The following is a 19,921-nucleotide window of genomic DNA, read 5'->3' on the forward strand; positions in this document are numbered from 1 at the left end:
AGCCTAGTTACTGTGAATTACGGTATTATCTCATTGTGATTTTGATTTATTTGTATTTATCTAATGACTGATGATGTTTAGCATCTTTCATGTGTGTTTTCCATTTGTATATCTTCTTTGGATAAATGCCTATTCAAATCCTTTGCTCAATTTTTAATTGGGTTATTTGCCTTTTCAGCACTTGAAAAATGTGCCACTTCATTGTGGCCTCAATGGTTTCAAGATGAGAAGGTCTCTGTATTCAAATTGGTAATGCATTATTCCTGTCTGTTTTCAAGGCTTTATTCTTTGTCTGCAGTTTTCAGAAGTTCACTTGTGATACTTCTTAGTGTGCATTTCTTTGAATTTATTCCTATTTGGAGCTCATTCAGCTTCCTGGATCTGGAGGTTTATATTTTTTGCCAAATGTGGGCAGTTTTAAATCATTATCTCTTCAAATACCTTTTTAGTCCTACACTCTTTCTTCTCTCCTTCTGGGACTCTGATAATACAAATGATATAAATGTTAGATCACTGAGGCTCTGCTGATTTATTTTCAGTCTATTTTTTTTCTCTGTTTTTCAGAGTGGAAAAATTCTATTGATCTGTCTTCAAATGTACTAGTTCATCCAACAAGCTTTTTATTCTGGTTATTGTAGCTTTAGTCCCCAAATTTCTTTCTCTTATTGATTTCTAATTTAATTCCACTGTAGTTGGAGAACACACTCTTCATGGTTTCAAAAGGCTTTGTTGTTACTGCCATTGTTGTTACGGTACATGGGAAAGTTTGTAGCACTCTAGTTGTGGACTTGGTTTGGGACGGTCCAGGGCCTTGCTGCTGTCACTGCTGCTGGTACATCAGACCACACTCTGTCCTCTCCAACCCAGTCCAGGGAAACAGGAAATCAAAAGAAAACCATGTTATTTCATCACAAGTCTTGAGGTCTCTAGCCAGCTGCCTCCTATACCCTGCTTTTAGAATCCCTTTATTATTATCTGTTGAGTAATTTACAGGATATTTAATTGTATTTAGAGGAGAGGAGCAGGCAAAAGGGAGTCTGCCCCATCTGTTCTGGAACCAGAAACTATTTGTATTTTTATTATTGAATCATAAGAGTTTTTTACATATTCTAAATATGAGACATATGATTTGCAAATATAGTCTCCAATTCTGTGGATTGTTTTTCACTTTTCATGATTATGTTCTTTTTCAGTACATAAGTTTTTAATTTTGATGAAGTCCAATTTATCTACTTTTTTTTGGTCACATACTTTTGGTGTCATATATTAAAAATCCCTGTCTAACCCAAGGTCATAAGGTTTTACTCTTACGTTTTCTTCTAAAAATTTTATAGTTTTTGCTCTTTTATTTAAGTCTATGATCAATTTTGAGTTAATTTTTATGTATAATGAGGTATGAATCCAACTTCATTCTTTTAGATGTGAATATCCAGTTGTCTCAATTTGTTTGAACCATTTGTTGAAATGACGATTCTTTCCCCACTGAATTGTTTTGACACCATTGTCAAAAATCTAGACTCTCAATTCTATTCCTTTGATCTGTATGTAAACCAGTACCACACTGTTTTGTAATAAGCTTTGAAAGCAGGAAGTGTGAGTTCTCCAACTTGTCCTTTTTCAAGATTGTTTTGGCTGTTCAGGTCCCTTGCATTTCCACATGAATTTTAAGATCAGTTTGTCAATTGCTGAAAAGAGCCACTTAGGATTCTTATAAGGATTGTGCTGAATCTGTAGGTCAGTTTGACATGTTAATAATATTAAGTGTTCTAATCTATAAACATAATATCCATTTATTTAGATCTTTAATTTCAACAATCTTTTGTAGTTATCAGTGTACAAGTCTTGCACGTTCTATTGTTAATTTTATTCTGAAGTATTTTACTCCTTTTGATATTAATGTAATATTAGTATATTTTTGCTAGATTTAGTTTAATAGCATTCCGTTGATGATTTTTGCATGTATATTCATAGCAAATACTGGTCTAGAGTTTTCTTTTTGTTGTGATGTCTTTGTCTGGTTTGTTTATCAGGGTAATAGTGGCCTCAAAGAATGAGTTGGAATGTGTTCTCTTCTATTATTTTGGAAGAACTTTTAAATTTTTATATTAATTGTTTTTTAATATTTGATAGAATTCACCAGTGAAGACATCAAGGCCTGAAATTTTCTTTGTGAGAAGTTTTTTTATTACTAACTCAATCTCTTTATTGGTATAGGTCTATTCAGATTTCCTTTTTCTTTAGTCACTTTCAGTAGTTTGTGTCTTTCTCATCTTAGATAATTTCTTAGCATATGGTTTTTCATGGTATTCCCTTATTATCCTTTATATTTCTCTAAGGTCAGTACTAGTGCCCACCTCTCCCACATTCTTCCATTTTAGTAATTTGAGTCTTCTATTTTTTTTCTTGACCAGTCTAGCTAAAGGCTTATTAATTTAGTTGAGCTTTCCAAAGAACAAACTTGGTTTCATGGCTGTTCTCTATTTTTTAAATATTATTTTCTGTTTCCTTTTTCTCCCTATTTAATCTCTATTATTTCCTTCCTCCTGCTTTATTGAGTTTAGTTTTCACTTCCTTCTTCTAGTTGCTTAAAATGGAAAATTAAGTAAATGATTTGAGATTTTTCTTCTTTTTCTAGTATAGACATTTTCAGCTTTAAATTTCTTCCTAAATAAATTTAGCTGCACCCTACAATTTTAGTATGATGCATTTTTGTTTAAATCCATCTCAAAATATTTTCTAATTTCCCCTGTGATTTCTTCTTTGACCCATTGGTTATTTAAGTATGTGTTGTTTAATAGCCACATATTTATGAATTTCCAAATTTTATTATTGTTGTTGCTCCTAATTTAATTCCATTGTGGTTAAAGAACATATTTTGGATGATTTCAAACCTTTTAAGTTTATTGAGGCTTGTTTCACGCCTAGTATATGATCTGCCCCACGCCGCATGCACCTGAAAGGAGTCTGTATTCTGCTTTTGACAGGGGAGTGTTTTATAGAGATTGGTTAGGTCTAGTTGGTTTACAGTGTTGTTCAAGTGTTATATTTCATTGATGATCTTCTGCTTAGGCTTCTATCAATTATTAAAAATGGGGTATGAAGTCTTCAATTAATGTTGTTTGTCTATTTCCCCTTTCATTTCTGTTAGTTTTTGTTTTGTGTATTTTGGGGTACTGTTGTTAGGTGCCTATGTTATAATTTATGAATACATATAATATTCCTGATGGATTGACCCTTTTATCATTATGAAATGTTTTTGTTTCTAATAACAATTTTTATGTTAAAATTTATTTGATTTGGTATTGATATAGGTATACCAATTGTCTTTTGATTACTGTTTGCATTGTATATCTACCATCTTTTACATTCAGTCTATTCATGTCTTTGCATCTAAAATGTGTTTCTTGTAAACATTGTATAGTTGGTTCATGTTCTTTTTTTCTATTCTTTCAATCTCTGCTTTTTGATTTGGGTGTTTTATACATTTAATGTAATTGCTGGTAAATTAGGATCTATTTTTCCATTTTGTTGTTTCTTTTCTTCCTGTCTGATGTAATTTTTGTTCCTGTGTTCTTCTATTACTGCCTTCTCTTGTATTAAATAGATACTTATTATGTGCTATTTTAATGCCCTTTTAGTTTTTTCTCATTATTAAAAGCAATTTTTTAATGGTTGTCCTGGGATTTCATTTTCCATCTTAAGAATTTTTGTTCCAATTTAGCATCATTCCCTTCCCTGCTCTTTTTTACTATTATTGCCATGTAAATTAGCTCTTTAAATACTATAAGCCCATTAACACAGTTTTATAGTTATTGCTATATATGGTTGTCTTTTAATCAGGGGAAGAATTATAAACAAAATAATACATTTAGACTGTCTTTTATATTTACCTATGTAGTTACCTTTCTAGTGTTCTTTATTTCTTCATGTGGATTCAAATTATTCTTCAGTGTCCTCTCATTTCATCCCAATAGATTCCCTTCCGTGTTTCTTACAGCACAAGTCTGCTAGCACACTCAGCTCTCTTCATTTCACCTTCATTTTAGAGGAATAATTTTGCTAGATACATAACCCTTGGCTTGCAATCTCTTCCTGCTAGAATAACAAACCCATAAACATAGTTGGAATTGCTTGACATTCCTTTATTGATATTGGGCAAAACACATAGATAAAAAAAATCAATAGAGATATGAAATATTTGAATAAAACTATCAACTTGACTTAATTGACATTTATGCACTTAAGTGAAAAATACACATTTTTTTCAAGGATATATTTTATAATATAAGCTGGATCACACTATACAACTCAATAAATTGCAAAATATTGAAGTCATATAGAGTGTGTTCTATGACCTCAATGGAATTAAATTACAAATAAAAAGTAATACAATATCTAAATATTTAATAATTGGGAGTTAATCAAACCACTTATTTCCAAGTAAATCCATGGGTCAAAGAAGAAATCATGGGAGAAATTAAAATATATTTGGCCTTAAAAACACTATATAAAAATTTTCAGGATCTAGATAAATCTGCCTTTCTACAGAAATATATGGTTTAAATGCTTATATTAGAAAAATAGAAAGGTCTCCTTTAGGGTAGTATGCAAAGTAAAATGAGTCAGAAAGACAAAGACAAATACTTTGTGATATCACTTACATATGAAATTTTTAAAAGCCAAACTTATGCCTTGACTGGGTTTCTCAGTGATTGGAGTGTCATCCCATACACCAAGAGGTTGCAGCTTGGCTTCCTGCTCAGGTCACATACCTAGGTTCTGAGTTTGGTCCCCGTTGGGGCATGTACTGGAGACAATTGATGGATGTTTCTCTCTCACATCGATCTTTCTCTCTCTCCCTTCCTCTCTCTCAAAAATCAATAAACATATCCTTGGGTGAGGATTATTTTTTTAAGTCAAACTCAAAGTAACAGAGAGTGAAGGTTACTAGAGGCAGAGAGCGAGGTGTGGGAGGTGGAGGAATGAACAGATACTGGTTGGAAGGTACAAACTTTCAGTTATAAGATTAAAAAGTTCTGGGGATCTAATATACGGCATGGTTACTATAGCTAATATTACTGTGTTATATAGGAAAGTTGCTAAGAGCGTAGATTTTAAATACTCTCGCCACAAAAGAGAAATGGCTATATGTGATGGGATAGAGATGTTAGCTAATGCTATGGCAATAATCACATTGTGATATTTAAGTGTATAAAGTCAGCATGTTGTACACACCTTGAACCTACATAATGTCATATGTTAATTATTATCTCAGTAAAGTTGTGGGGAGAATAGAAAGGTTAAAAATCAGTGCTCTAAACTTTCACATTAAGGAGCTTGAAAAGAAGAACAAATTTTAAATAAAAGTATGTAAAAAAACAAATAAATATGAGTGGAAACCAATGAAATAGAAGACAATAGAGAAAGCTCACAAAGCTAAAGGTCCTTTAAAAATTAATACATTTGTTAAACATTAGCTAGAACTGATTAAGAAAAAGAAGAAGTCCTCGCAGACGCACACCACCCCAGATCTCCCTGCACCCAGCCATGGTCAACCCCACCGTGTTCTTCAACATCACAGATGACGAGCCCTTGGGCCATATCTCCTTCAAGCTGTTTGCAGGTGAAGTTCCAAAGACAGCAGAAAACAATCATGCTCTGAGCAGTGGGGAGAAAGGACTTGGTTATAAAGTTTCCTGCTTTCACAAATTATTCTGCCATGTATGTGCCAGGGGGTGACTTCACAGGCCACAATGGCACAGGAGGCAGGTCCATCTACAGGGAAAAGTTTTTTGTAAGAATTTCATCCTGAAGCACACAGGTCCTGGCATCTTGCTCATGACAAATGCTGGACCCAACACAAATGGTTCCCAGTTCTTCATCTGCACAGCCAAAACTGAGTGGCTGGAGGGCAAGCTTGTGGCCTTCGGCCAGGGGAAAGACAGGATGGATGTTGTGACGGTCATGGAGTGCTGTGGGTCCAGGAATGGCAAGACCAGCAAGAAGGTCACTATGACTGACTGTGGACAACTCTAATAAATTTGACTTGTGTTTTATCTTAACCACCAGACTATTCCTTCTGTAGCTCAGGAGAGCGCCCCTTCACCCCCATCTGCTGGAATGCTCTATAACTTCCATGCTCTTGCGCATTTCATTGGGTTCCATATTTTTCTTGCCCCTTCCAAGTCTAGCCAGAGTGCAGAGTTAAGTTTATTTCTAGAAATCCATACAGATATTAAAAGAATGTAGTATTATGAAGCTCTTTATCCCTATTAATTTGACAACTTAGATAAAATGGACAAATCAATTGAAACGTACAACCTACCAAAACTAACACAAAAAGAAATTTAAAACCTAGATAACCTCATATTTATTTTATACAGTTTTTTCTTTTAGTTCTTTTATATTTTCTTGTTTAACATTTATCTCTTTAATTCATTTAGAGTTTATTTTAGATTACTGTGTGAAGAGAAGGTAAAATATAATTTTTTTGAGCATTGGCCTGCAAGCTTAGTATCGTTGGTTCTATTCCCAGTCAGGGCACATGACTAGGTTGCACGTCAGGTCCCCAGTTGGGGGCACGAGTGAGAGGCAACCACACAGTGATGTTTCTCTCCCTCTCTTTCTCCTTTCCTCTCTCCCTAAAATAAATAAACAAACAAATAAATTATTTTAAATATATATATATATATATAACTTTTTCCAGATAGTTAAACGTGTTCCAATTCCATTTGTTAAATAAACCCACTGATGTAGATAGGACTTTGTAATGCACAAAATGCATCTACACATTTGGACTATTTCTGGCAACCCATCACTTTTTCACCTCTGAGGCTGCCTTAAACGGTAGAATTTATAACGATTCACTAATCTTCAAAGACAAAGGGAATCAAAGATAAGAACACAAGAAAAATTACCATGTGCTATGAAAAAAAATGACAAATTAAGCAAATCTACTACAGAGAAATGAATTTAACAATCTTTTACGGAGAAAGACCTAATCAGAGAACTATAATTTAAAATAAATATAATATTATCAGAGAGATAAAGGACAATATTAGAAGTGAAACTTGAGCAAGCAATAATGAAAAATAATCAATTGGAGATACGATTATGAAAAGGACAGAGTCAAAGAATACTACAAGAAAGCATTAAGAATGGATAAAGTAACAAAGTAAGAGGAAAAAATTAAGAGGTATGAAGGACAGAAATAGAAATTTAACATCCCCTCAAAAAAGTCCCAAAAGGAGAAAAAAAGAATAAATGGAGGAGAGGATTTATAACAGTAATATGGAGAATTTAAAGAAATATGTATGACATCAGATTGAATATGTTCAGTATTTCAAATAGAATGGATAATTAAATACCTCACATTAAGACACATTATAACAAAAAATTTCAAAGAGAAAATTTAAAAATGTTCCAGAGAGATAAACAGGTCAGTTAAAATGAACAAAGATGATATTAATATTAATATCAGATTTTTCCATCACAACACTGGAGGTAAGACAATGGTGTTATAATATCTTTACATTTTTTAAGAAGATTAAACCTTTTTAGACATTAGCTTAAAACACAGGATTCATCACAAATTTGAAAATAGTGATGAAAGAAATTAAACAATTAAACTTTTTTTCAATTACAGTTGACATTCAGTATTCTTTTATATTAGTTTCAGAAGGGACTTAAGCAATTTTGAAACCAAAGATGTTAAGATAAAATATTTAAAAGTTATATCTAAATGTTAGTTTTTCACTTTTATCCTATTGCTAATGTTTTTTAAATGAATCTCAGTATTTCTGTAGTGTTAGAATGAATTTGTCCAAATCCATTATAGTCATGTAAGTTCAATAAATCAAGAAAAGATTGGGTTCATCCATATACAGCTGAAAACCAAATAGCTATGGCTTCAACATGTGTTTATATGTATGTATTATTTTTATTATAAAAACTTCCAAGCATGTACAACAACGGGGATATTAAATAGTACATCTAACCCTCAGATGCCATCACTCAGCTTTATTTATTCTCATTCCCCCCCTTTTTTTTTTAACAAAAGCATCCCATAGTTGGTGCTGTGTACTTCATATAGCTTCATAATAGAAAGCACATACTAATTGTCCAGATCACTGGTTTGGGTGTCATAAGCTGGCACCATTAATGAGGGGTCTGAGATCCTACAACCCATCTAATTCCACCTAGGCATAAATGCTAAAGGAAGTCTCACGTTATTCCATAAGAGAATATGATGGAGGATATTTGTCACTTCATTGATTGTGATGTTGGGAAGTGGAGTCAAGACAGCATATCCACCCTGAGTTCTGAACGATACGCTGCAGAGGAACACACGCAATGGGAAATGCTGCATCACTGAAAAGCAGTGGGCTGTGTATGGGTACCCAGCATTGAGTGAAGCAAGCATATGAAAAAAGTATGTCACAATTTCTTTACAGAAGTAAAAAATACAGTCATAGTAACAATACTGGGTGTTTTACAAGGATGCATTCAAATTCAAACTTAAATATCAAATACATTAGAGTGGTTGCCTCAGAGCCATAGGCAAATGGGAAGGGGGATGTGGATAAAAATATAAATTGAAGAAATGAAGCCAAAGTAGTGCCTCACACAGTCAGGTGATGGTCATGTGATATGAGCTGAAAGGAAAAGGAAATGGTGTGCTGAAAACTCTGTGCTTTCTGTATGGTGACCTTTTTCCTGGCTGGTGTTCAGCCGGTCTGCACTGGGACCGCATGTCAGTGGTTCATGGTGGACACAGATTCTGAGAGGTCAATGCCCAGGACTTACAGGACGTTAAACATTCTGAATATGACTCTGGTCTTATCTTGTTTATGGAGGTGACATCCTCTTCTATCCCCTAAAGCATTTATCTTTCACTAGTGGTCAATTATTCTGTTTGTTCAACTTGCTTTTCTCTTTTAGGCTATGAATTTCTTCTCATGCGGAGCAACAAGCACAACTGATCTGGTTGTTCCGTATTCTTTATCGATGAAGCAATTGGGGATAATTGTTTTGAGCTGCTGAGTCATCTGTTCTTTTATTTATTTATTATTGAATTTATTGGGGTGACATTGGTTAATAAAATATAGGTTTCAGGTATTCAATTCTACAATACATCTGTTCTCAATGTCTTAATTACATCTGATTTTTTCCCCTAATTTCTAGGAATTCCTCAGTTTCTGGTCTGCTGGTTACAGCCGCTCTTATTTTCAATTTTAGTATTTGTTTTTAAGTCGTTTCTTTCTCATTTTAAGATGAGTGGGGTGGGAGGAGATGAAGGCCGGTAGGATTCATCTGCCATCTTGCTCAGTTTCCCCTACACATTTCAGTTCAAGGGCTTGGATTTGGGCACAAGAGAAAATACACAGGAACTCTTAGGTAGTGCAGAGGCAAGAAACAGAACATGAGGAATCGTGGTGTTCCACTGCGGTGGGGGTGAGAGACCATGAAACTCTCCAGAGAGGAGCACGGGCGTGGGAGTGGGAATGGGCTGAGCATGCCTTTGGACCACAGAATGGAAGTGTTGACCCCAGAGGCGGAGTAAGGTCGGTTGAGGCCCTGGGCGCAGAAGAAAATATTGGGCCCCTTAAAAAGAAGAGAGACAGGGAAAATAAAAATACATGTTAACATGTTATGCAGCGTAGTACTGAAACCAAACTTGGTGTCATTAGAAAAAAGTGTAAAGTTGGGGTTTTGCAGGGCCCTTCCGAAGTCGGGGTCCAGGGCACGCGCCCGGTGTGCCTGCTGTAAATCCACCTCTGGCTGACCCAGATGCAGATCAGCCTTCTGCGGGTGGTCCGTTCGCGGGAAGGTCAGGGCTGGAGAAGCCGATCTCAGAGGGGTACTCAGGACCCGGGTGCAGAGTCACCACAGGTGAACTCGGGAGCTGCTGCAGGCTGGGCGCTGGCCTCCCTGCGCAAGGCTGTGCTGCTCAGCAGTCAGGGCGGCTCCCCTACTGGGGCACAGGAGGCGGAGAAGAAAGATTCATCCTGGATCCGCAGATGAGGCTAAATGCACCCAAGGGCCCTGGGACCCAGGCTGGGAGGGCGCAGAAACCTCTGTCACTGCTGTCCACACCATGACCTTTTGCCCCTGAGAGCGAGGAAGAGGAGGAAATTAACAAATTGAAGTGAATCCTTCCCCATCCTCTTTCCCTGCCCTTCCTCCTACCATGTCCCCCTCTCATCTCCTTTTCACCTACTTCCAGCCATGCCCCTTCCTGTCCCCTAAACCTTCTCCTCAGCTCTCTGCTTTCTCCTCCTGCCCTTCCTCCTCTTAGGACGGAGAATGAGGCAGAGTCTGCGATGGGGGCTCTCGGAATGCATCTGTCTCTAAGGTCCATTTCTTTTAAATGGGAGCAGATAACATCTGAGAGAGAGGCAGAAATTGTGAGAAATTAATTAATACTTAGATTAGACTCAGTTATAGATTTTCCCACCTCTGGGTTCTCTGGTTCCCTCTTTCTAGAGAAAGCTGTCGCCAACTCTGTTGCCTTCACCCCACAGTGCAACCCAGCCCATTCACCCTGCATCCAGCACCTGAAACTCAGGGGGACGGGCAGGACTGACAGCACCAGGTCCTTGGCCACGAATAGTCCACACAGCACAGCCACCAGGATTCTGGGAGCAGCCTAACCAGAGGACAAATGGAAACTTGATCTCCTGAAGAGAGGAGAGAGGGAGGGTGGACATGGGCTGGGATATCAGCTCCTCCTACTGTGTCCCCAAGTCAGGTCCCTCATGGTTGGAGCTTGTTTGTATGTATAAGGGTCACACTGAACGGACTGTGCAGGGGCAATGCACACAAGAGAAGGGGACTCTCTGGGCCTGTGAGAAGACCTGGTCATAGGGAACCCAGGAATCTTGAATGGAGGAAAAGGCTGGCTCCGGGCAGCCACAGGGATCAGAGCTCAGTGGGTGGGTGGGGAGGGGGTAGAGCCAGAGGGATAAGAAGGAACCTGCCCACTCAGAAAGGACAGTGCTGTCAGGCTGTACCATCAGCAGAAAAGAAAGGCAGACTTTTGGGGGTGGAAGTGAGAGAAGGCTCCAGAATCAGAGCTAGGAAGACCAGGTGTGGGAGCCACATAGAGGGCCCTGGGGAGGACTCTCAGTTCCCAGCAGTCAAGAGCCTGGGTCTCTGCCTTGTCTCTGTTTCTAAGTGGCAGGGTGACAGTTTTGGACCAGCCAGCCCCGTGTAACCTCTGGACCTCATTTCTCCCCTGTGATATCTTGGATGGTCCCTAAAATGCTTTGGGAATTCTAAGAGGCTTCTCCTCTCATCTGTGGGCTGTCAGGGAGGGAGGCATGATTGTGCCTGTCTACACTCGCATCGGGGTTCCTATGTGCCCATCCCTAGGGACACCAAGCATTTCACAGTGTCCTCATTTTGCTGCTTGAAAAGGTGGAAAATGGTACTTCATGGTTGTTTTAATGGACGTTTCTTTGATTGCTAGCAAGTGTGAACATCACTTGGATGCCTTTTGGATTTCCTCTTCTGTAAACAACCTTTCACATACTTTACCCATTTCTACTAGGACACCTGTCTCTGCTGTTGGTTAGCATAGCTACTTGTATATTACATATTGTGTTGCCATGATAGTTTTAGACATTTTCAGTTCATTTTTTCCAGCCTCTCATCTGATTACTAACTTTCCCATATTGTTGTTCATTGAATAGAATCCTTCAGTCTTGAAGTAATCAGATCAATTATTTTTTGTCTATGATTTGTGCTTTTGAAACTGTTCAAGCAGTCCTTCCTTGTGCTTGGCAGCATGGCTCAGTTGGTTGAAGCAATTAAGAATGTTTCTGCTAAGTAGACAAACAGCTGTTGTTAACACTGCACCAGCACAGCGTATAAATACTAAGAAAAATGGCGACTGACAAATCAACTGCAGTACCTACAAAGAGTTGTCTTAAAGGCTTTATGAAAGCATAGTTTTCCCTGGCCTTGCAGCAATATGTGGCTTCTGTGAAACTAAAGTTGCCTGATTTTTATACCATTATAAAAAGCCCAATGTATTTAAGTAAAATTAAGAAGCACTTAGAACTTAAATATTATGTGCAGGCTTCAGAATGTATGGAAGACTTCAATACAATGTTCCAAATTATCATTTATACAACAAGCCTGGAAATGACATTGCTCTTATGGCACAAGCTCTAGAGAAGTTGTTTAAACAGAACTATTGCAGATGCCACAAGAAGAGCAAGTTGTGGGTGCTAAGGAAAGAATAAAGAAAGGCACCAAAAAATATATGCACCCCTATGTTCGTAGCAGCATTATATACAATAACCGAGGTCTGGAAACAGCCCAAGTGCTCATCAGTATAGTAGTGAATAAAAAAGCTGTGGTATGTTCACACAGTGGAGTACTATTATATAAAAGAAGGAACTCTTATCTTTGTGACAGCATAGGTGGATCTGGAGAATATTATGTTAAGTGAAATAAGCCAATCAGAGAAGGACAAATACCATATGATCTCACTTATATGTGGAATCTAATGAACAAAATAAACTGATGAACAAAATAAAACCAGGAGCATGGATACATGGAACAGACTGACAGATCTCAGAAGGGAGGTGGGAGACTGGAAAAGATTAGCCGAAGAACATATATGCATATATGCATAGCCCATGGACACAGACATCAATGTCATGAAGGGCAGGAAGTGGGAGAGGGCTGGGTAGAAGCAGGGAAATAGGGGACATTTGTAGTAGTGTCAACAATAAAGAAATTAATTACTTAATTTTTTTTTAAAGAAAGGCACTCAATAGAATGTAGCAGTTCCTTCTGTTTAAGAAAAACAGTCTCCTACAGCATCAGAAAAAGTATTCAAGCAGCAAGTGAGGCCCTCTGTAATCCCTGAAACATCCATTTCTCCTTTAAATATAGCACAAGGTGCTCCATCCAAGGCTTCCTCACCAACAGTGGCCCAGGTTACAAGGGGTATAAAGAGGGAAGCAGGCACAACTCCTACAATTCAGTAGTTAAAGCAATGGGTGAATCTTCCACAGCACTTACAGAAAAGAAAAAAAAAAAAAAAAAAAAACAATGAAAATGCCACCTATAAATGAAACTGTGCTGAAAAATGTTTTGCTGCATTCTCAGCAACAATATTAAGTTGTAACAAGTGCTGAAGTAACTAAACAGTTAAGAAAGACACTGTAGTGAGATTCTTAAGGAAATCCTTGCAAAGAATCACTTTTCCTATGCATGGCCCTTTTATAATCCTCTTGATGTTAATGCATTGGGAATCCATAACTGCTATGACCTTATGAAAAGTCCAATGGATCTTGAAATTATCAAGAGAAAAATGGACAACCAAGATCATAAAGATGCATACGAATTTGCTGCAGATGTTAGATTAATGTTCATGAAGTGCTACAAATACAGACCTTCAGATCATGAAGTAGTGACAATGGCAAGAATGCTCCAGGATGATTTGAAATGCATTTTGCAAAGATCCCAGATGGACCTGTTGAGAATATGTCTGTATGTGACATCAAAGCAGCACAGAAATCCTTGGTAGAGAAAGCAGCATGAAGCTTCCTCCGAAGATAACTTCTGGCGATTCTGAAGATGAAATAGTTCAGCGTGTTGCAAAGCTTCAGGAGCAGCATAAAGCTGTTCATCAACAACTGTAGGTTCTGTCTCAAGTACTTTCCATAAGCAAAAGAAAAAGAATGAGAAGTATGGCAGAGGTGCCGCACACACCCTAGGCTCGGTTGGAAGTTGCTCTGTCCAGCAGAGGCTTCGTGACCACGGCGGAACAAACTTTCACCCAGGACATTTCATTATGTCTGGGGGAAGGAAGGCGACTGCTCTCCCTAGTGGAGAACAGCAGCTAAACCTTCATCCCTCGTGTATTTTATTGAGGAGGATACATACGAGAGATACAAGGTCAAAATTCATAAATCATCAATAGCATTTAGGCTTTTGGCAGTAACAGATTACATATAACAATTCAAGGGTCACAGTGATCGGTCAGTGTCAGGGTCTATAAAACATCTTGACCAGGTGCAATGTTTCATATACTTCTTGCTAGAGATTGTTTATGTTACATTGCTGATAAAGAAAGCAGAGCAAGTTCTAAAGCATAATGAGCATCCTACGATCCAATTCCCATGGCAACCCTCTGAGCAGTTATCAGTCATGTCCCGCACGCAGCCTTATGTTGAGGCTTAAAGACAAGCACAGCTGGAGTGCCGTCGGCAGTCATGCTCAGGCCAGGGCTACAATTCCCTAAACCACGAGGAGTGGTTGCCCACAGAGAAGTCTAAAAGGGAAAAGAAAAAAGAAAAGGTTAATAACAGAGATGAAAATCCAAGAAAAATTCGAAGCAAATTAAATTAAAGGAAAAGTCCAAAAGGAAATCCGTCAAAGGAGAGGAAACAAGCAGCGCTGGCTCTTTAATCTGAGGATGAAAATAACGCTAAACTGATGAACTTCCGTGAGAAAAGGCAGTTAAGTTTGGATATAAAGAAATCCCTGAAGATAAACTTGGGACAGTCATTCATATAATACAATCCAGAGAGCCTTCACTGAGAAATTCCAACCCCGATGAAACAGAGATAAGACTCTGAAAAGCTGAAAGCAACAACTCAGAGAAATAGAATGTACGTTGCTGCATGTCTAAGAAAAAGACCACTCAAACCTCGTGGGAAGAAAATAATAAAGTCCAAAGAAGAACTTCATTCACAGATGAAAACAGAAGCTGGGAAAGTGCTTACCAGATGTAATAATCAGTTAAATTTCAAAAACATCAAACCAAACCTGCGGACATGCCATCATCCAAGGCTGTTGTTGGGTGTGGTCTCCAACTGATGAAGGCAGCAGCAGCTCATCAGAGCCTGGAGTAGTAGTCATGGTTCGAGTTCTTCAAACAGAGACAGGATCGCAGTCCCCTTCAGTGCACCTCTGGTTGTGGGAAATTTTTCTTCTTGTCATATTGAGACATATTTTGAGGAAGTGTTTGGCTTGGATGCCACTCTTATTATTTAATTGCGCATTGATGCTCTCACTATTTTCCTTAAGAGACACTGCATAAAATGAAACTTCATGTTATACATGTGTGACATACAGGCTTGTAATGTTGAAAATAATTTTACTAAAGGTGGGATAGCCTCTTAGTATATACTACCAGGTCAGATCTTAATACCATAAAATATCAAATAATAAAATGCTGATCTTTTTATAAGATAAAAGATTATTTGAGGACATCTTTCACTTTACTCTCCATTAATAGCAGATCACGCTAATGTTGCACAGCACGTTCTGTTGTGACAGTCTATTCTCAATCAAATAATCATTTTGGATTAAGAAACCAGTCACCCTAGAAACGGTGCAAAGCAGATTTTTTTTCACTTCTATATTTTATTCACTATAGAATATTCTCTTCCATTTATAGAAAATTGTATTTTAAATTCAGACTCTCAGTAAAAGTACCATATTACCTTGTAGAGTTTATTGTCAACTGTATCAAACTTAACACACTTGTTTTCCTCATGCTCTTTCAGAGATGATTATATAGCTGACCACTAATATCTGTCCCACGGGCCTGAGCTTGGCAGTGGCATTCCATCCTTGTTCACCAACAGGCAAATTCAGAATATAGAACACTTCTGTGCCAAAAATTTTGCTTTATTATACTTTATTTTTACCCTCACCCAAGCACATTTTTTCATTGCTTTTAGAGAAAGAGGAAGGGAGAGAGAGAGAGAAAGAGAGAGAGAAACTTCAATGTGAGAGAGAAGCACGAATCTGCTGCCTCCCGTATGTGCTTTGACTGGGGATCAAACCTGCAACCTAGGTATGTGCCTTGACCAGGAATCGAACCCATAACTTTTTGATACATGGGACAATGCTCCAACCAACCAAGCCACACCAGCTAGGGGAAATTTTGCTTTGTTTTAAATGAAATGTTTGTTTTTCCTGAAATCCACTTCTCTTTAAAAAAAAATCCCACACAGCATATTGTCACATCAGGTATTCTTAACCATTTGTAAGAATATCCCTCTTGTTTCAGTCTGATAGTGAGGGTCTGCTGGCTTGCACTACATTCTGTTATCATTTTTGGTTCTGTTTATTTTGCATTTATGTGGTGCTGATTGCTGGATTTCATTTTTACATTCCTTTTTTTTTTAAATTCTTGTTCTATTTACAGTTGTCCCATTTTTCCCCCACTGCTCTCCCCTGTCCCGCCACCCCCTCCCACAGTCAATATCTGCCCTATTGTTCATGTCCATGGGTTATTTATACTAGTTCCTTGACTAGCCTCTTCCCCTTCTTTCCCTCCTTCTCCCTCTCCCCCCTCCCCTCTGGTCACTGTCAGTCTGTCCCTTGTTTCCATGCCTCTGGTTCTGTTTTGCTCATTTGTTTGTTTTGTTCATTAGGTTCCTGTACTAGGTGAGCTCATATGGTACTTGTCTTTCACCGCCTGGCTTGTTTCACTAAGCACAATACTCTCCAGTTCCACCCACATTATCACAAAAGGTAAGAGTTCCCTCTCTCTTTCTGCTGTGTAGTATTCCATCGTATAAATGTACCACAGTTTTTTGATCCACTCATCCACTGATGGGCACTTTGGTTGTTTCTGGTACTTGGCTGTTGTAAATAGCACTGCTATGAACATAGGGGTGCATAGGTTCTTTTGAATTGGTGTTTCAGGATTGTTTTTACATTTCTAGTGAAAATAGCGGTAAACATTTTTGTCAGATTAAACAAAACTTTTAATTTTGGTTGGAATTTGTCATACCAGAAAAAGTGTAATTTAGGGCTCTGATAATAACATTATTTCCTTGTATCTGACTTTAGGCATAACACAATGCTGGAAAAACTCTTGTTGCATTTAGTATTTTAAATTGTACAATAATTGGCATTTGTAACTTCATCTGATAAAGCATTTATGGCCTAATTAAAAATAAATAAATAAGAATCAGATGCTTCTTAAAAGATTGGTGATACTCACAAAGCCATCTTGATACAGAGCGATCTTATTAAACTCACTGGGGAGAAGTAAGAGTGGCCATAGGAGGAGTTTGTGAGACAATGGAGGGAGTCTAGGACAGGACTGGCTGAGAAGCTGAATGCCTTCAGAGCCAGTGGAAATAAAAAGAGGGCTGGCCCTTGGCTCACAAGCTTTTTCTGGCTCCTGAGCTTGGGTCTCTATCTCAGGCTCTGGCTCTGGCTCTGGCTCTCAGGCTCTTCTTCCTTGAGGCCTGGATGATCTTGCTGCAGCTGTCTGCATTTCCCAACAGATGGTATTTTGTATGGGAAGAAACCCCAGCACAGCCTAGGTTTGGGCTGGCCATGCAGAGGGTGGCAGGCTTATTCTTTGGGTGTTCTAGAGGGAACAGGCTCTGAGGCAGAAGCCTGCCATTCCTCCAGAATTGTGTAACTTTTGTGTATTATGTTGTTTTAGTTTGTAAGATAACCTTATAGAAACTAACAGGGGAAAAGCTAGGAGAACCCAGGTGTTAGAGTTTAGCCTTGATTGACGGGCTTAAGTAAAGCTGTGACTTGATAGGCTTAAGTGACTGCTTTTGAATAAATACTCCTTTCCTTTATCACCAAACCTTCGCCTATGGAGTTTTGCCTAGAGGGTGGCAGAGGGCAGCGGGACCCCAACTTGCTGTTTGGTAACAATCTGAGTCGTGAAATTTCTGTGAGGCTGGGTCTTTATCTAACATTTCTATTGCTTTAATATTTATCAATCTATTTCAGTCTAGCCAATCTACTTTTTCTTGTGTTAATCTTAGCATTTTATATTTTTCTGGAATTTGTTCACTCCTAGGATTTCAAAGATTATTTGTTTAGGATTGCTTGATTGATTGATTGATTGATTGATTGATATGAGAGAGAGAGACATCGACTTGTTGTTCCGCTTAGTTACACATTGATTGGTTGATTCCTATATGTGTCCTGATGAGGGATCAAATCCACAACCTTGGTATATTGGGATGACACTCTAACCAACTGACCTACCTGGCCAAGGCCTCAGGATTTATTTATTTAAAAGTCTTTGCCTGACTGCTGTGGCTCAGTGGATTGAGCATCGGCCTGTGAGCCAAGTGTCGCTGGTTCGATTCCCAGTCAGAGCACATGACTAGGTTGCACGTCAGGTCCCCATTTGGGGGGCGCAAGTGAGAGGCAACCACACAGTGATGTTTCTCTCCCTCTCTTTCTCCTTTCCCCGCTTTCTAGAAATAAAATAAATAAACAAATAAATAAATTTTTTAAAGTCTTTGTAGAGCATGCGGCTATTTTTTTCTTTTCTTTCAATTTGTTGTTTATTTATATCTTTTATGTTCAGCAGTCTTGGCAGAAGTAGGTCTATCTTATTAAACTTTTCAAAGAACAAATTATGAGTTTTCTTAATCTCTATTTTATTTATTTATTTATTTTTATTACATTTTATAGATTACATTGTCACAATAGTTCCAGTTATTTTCCCCTTTACTCCCCACCCCCCGCCCAGCACCCCCTCCCCTATTTTTTTTAATGCTTTCAATTGACTTTAGGCTCTCACCATTATTATTTTTCTCCCTTAAATTTCTTCAAACTTGTTCTGTTGCTCACTTTCCATCTTCTCGACTTAAGTGTTTACCTCATCTATTTCTAACCTTTTATGTTTCTGACAAATGTATTAAAGTTATTAACTTCCCTGTAAATACTATCTCTGCCTCATAAATTTGATATGTAACATTTATATTATCATAATATATTTTATTATATACTTAATTATTTATTTTTAAGTATATTTTATGCTGTTACAGTTGTCCCAATTTTTTTCCTTTGCCCCTGTCTTCACCCAGTATCCCCCTTTGCCATCAACAATTCTCTCATGTCCATGGGTTGTGCATGTAAGTTATTTGGCTTCACCCTTTCCTATACTATTTTTAACATCCCCCTGTCTATTTTGTTCCTACAAATTGTGCTTCTTCATCCCTGCACCATTTTCCCCTTTCTCCTCTTGCCCCTTCCCAGCTGATAACCCTCCAAATGATCCCCAGACCTATGATTCTGTTCCTGTTCTGGTTGTTTGCTTAGTTTGTTTTTGTTTTTATTTTTTAGATTCAGTTGTTGATAGTTCTGAGTTTGTTGTCATTTTATTGTTCATAGTTTTGACCTTTTTCTTAAATAAGTCCCGTTAACATTTCATATAATAATGGCTTGGTGATGATGAACTCCTTCAGCTTTACTTGTCTAGAAGCACTTTATCTGCCCTTCCATTCTAAATGATAGCTTTGCTGGATAGAGTAATCTTGGTTGTAGGTCCTTGCTTTTCATCACTTTGAACACTTCTTGCCAGTCCCTCCTTGCCTGCAAAGTTTCTTTTGAGAAACCAGCTGACAGTCTTATGGGAACTCCTTTGTAGGTTACTCTCTTCTTTTCTCTTAATGCTTTTAAGATTCTCTCTTTATCATTAGCCTTTGGCATTTTAATTATGATGTGTCTTGGTGTGGCTCTCTTTGGGTTCAACTTGTTGGGACTCTGTGCTTTCTGAATGAATGTCTATTTTCTGCACAAGATTAGGGAAGTTTTCTTTCATTATTTTTCAAATAAGTTTTCAATTTCTTGCTCTTCCTCCTCTCTATCTTATATCCCTATGACTTGGAGGTTGGCACTTTTGGAGATGTCTGAGTCTTCTTATTCTCTCCTCATTTTTTTGAATTCTTATTTGTTCTTTCTGTTTCAGATGAATGTTTATTTCTTCCTTTTGTTCCAAATCATTGCTTTGAATCCTGGATTCCTTCCCATCACTCTTGGTTCCCTGTATATTTTTCTTTATTTCACTTTGTATAATTCTTAGGCATAAGACATGGGTTCCAGGAAGTCAAGTCTGATTTCAGAAAGTCCTCAATAAATCTACTGCCCCCAGTAACTGCTGATGCCAATAACTCCCTAT

At 37.8% G+C, this 19,921-nt stretch overlaps 2 pseudogenes; both read left to right on the top strand.

Annotated features, from left to right (window-relative positions):
- Positions 1 to 5,547: 5,547 nt before the first annotated feature.
- On the top strand, positions 5,548 to 6,036 carry LOC150006988 (peptidyl-prolyl cis-trans isomerase A pseudogene; annotated as a pseudogene).
- A 6,611-nt stretch (positions 6,037 to 12,647) lies between these two features.
- Positions 12,648 to 13,733, top strand: LOC150006989 (bromodomain testis-specific protein pseudogene; annotated as a pseudogene).
- Positions 13,734 to 19,921: the final 6,188 nt, after the last annotated feature.

This window comes from Furipterus horrens, unplaced genomic scaffold, assembly GCF_987537825.1.
Source record: "Furipterus horrens unplaced genomic scaffold, mFurHor1.1.pri manual_scaffold_6, whole genome shotgun sequence".
NCBI classification, from domain to species: domain Eukaryota; kingdom Metazoa; phylum Chordata; class Mammalia; order Chiroptera; family Furipteridae; genus Furipterus; species Furipterus horrens.